At 44.4% G+C, this 311-nt stretch overlaps 1 protein-coding gene across 1 annotated transcript in view; it reads left to right on the top strand.

The window, feature by feature from the left end:
* nrxn2b (neurexin 2b) overlaps positions 1-311 on the top strand; it is a 128,580-nt gene that overhangs the window by 116,929 nt on the left and 11,340 nt on the right. The gene's annotated exons all lie outside the window — the stretch shown is intronic.

Genomic DNA, 311 nt, shown 5'->3' on the forward strand with positions numbered 1-311 from the left:
AATGTAAGGATCTGGGAGCCACTTCTTTATCACTCTTGCTTTGTGATATGGTGCTCCATCATGCTGGAAAATGCACATATCATCACCAAATTGCGCATGGATCGTTGGAAGAAGTCGCTCTTGCAAGACATTTTGATTTCATTATGTATTCAGTGTTTTTGGGCAGATATGTGAGAGCCCACTCCCTTGGTTGAAAAGCAACCCCACACATGGATGGTCTCAGGATGCTTCACTGTAGGCACGACACAGGACTCATGGTAGCGTTCACCTTTTTTTCTCCGAACAATCGATTTTCCAGATGTCCCAAACAG

The sequence above is a fragment of the Sinocyclocheilus anshuiensis genome, unplaced genomic scaffold, assembly GCF_001515605.1.
Source record: "Sinocyclocheilus anshuiensis isolate Anshui unplaced genomic scaffold, SAMN03320099.WGS_v1.1 scaffold1916, whole genome shotgun sequence".
NCBI classification, from domain to species: Eukaryota; Metazoa; Chordata; class Actinopteri; order Cypriniformes; family Cyprinidae; genus Sinocyclocheilus; species Sinocyclocheilus anshuiensis.